The sequence below is a fragment of the Uloborus diversus genome, chromosome 6 (assembly GCF_026930045.1).
Source record: "Uloborus diversus isolate 005 chromosome 6, Udiv.v.3.1, whole genome shotgun sequence".
NCBI lineage: Eukaryota > Metazoa > Arthropoda > Arachnida > Araneae > Uloboridae > Uloborus > Uloborus diversus.
In genome coordinates this window covers 57,617,457-57,618,539 of record NC_072736.1, presented here as the reverse complement: position 1 = coordinate 57,618,539, position 1,083 = coordinate 57,617,457, and positions in this window count along the sequence as shown.

The window sequence follows — 1,083 nt, the reverse complement described above, 5'->3', positions numbered from 1 at the left end:
TTTTTTGTGTTTAAAGTGTAGCTTTTCCTTTTATTTGAGTTTCTTTTTACGTGCATTATTTAAAAATAATTAGCACTGAAATTTTTCGTTTGGCAAAGATCAATTTTCCAAAAATCCATTTTTTCTTACATAACTATTAAATTATTTTAATTGCTTTGCTAATTCTGTAGTTGAAGCAAACCTAACCTGGCAGCATTGTGAAGGCTACGTGGATCCTAATCACAGCATTACAATGCAATCAGTTTAAGTTTTCTTTCACCATCACTGTCTAGAGCCGCTATATATACAGGCTGGTGCTTCAGCTTAAGTTCAGCCATTTTGGATCAGATTTTTCAATGTTGCGGAGCTAGGTTTACCAGAGCAGAGTTTCAGATTTTGCCAAACTGACTAAAAATAATTTATTTAATGAACAATTCATGTGCTGCTATTAATTACTTGCAGTGAAAAATCTCCAAACGCAATAACTTGCCAGAAAAGACACCCACTCATTCAATCGCTCCGATCCAAAATAGCTAAAATAAGCTGATGCCACACAGGGCCGTTGCTAGGTCAAAAAACTGGGGGGGGGGGGGGGTACGCATTTGGCGGCCCCTTAATTGTTTCAAACACATGTTCCAATATGCAGAGAGAGAGATTTAGCTTCTGGTTTAGCAGGAATAGTCATATTACTAGATCTTAGTACAGTAAAACCACTCCTAATGGACACCCCTCTTATGCGGACAATTTTTAACTCCCCAGTTCCAATGCAATTAACATTATTAAACCCCTGTCTTGCGAACACCTCTCTATTGCGAAGAAAAAAATTTGTCCCGTTAGTGTCCGCATTAGAGGGATTTTACTGTACTAGCAATATAAATTTAATTGTAAAGATAATATTCAGTCAGAAATAGGGAGTGTATGTTCAAGAGAGGGGGTTTGGGGGTCTCTCCCCCGGGAATTTTTCAGGATTGTTGTTTGAAAAACTGTTTTAGATGATCCATGGTGATGTTAAGGAAGGAAGCGACTCAAGGTCATCCCCAATTATTTTTCAAATTTCAAACTCCAAGCATGCAATTGTGAATTATTTCTGATTGTGACAGGTAA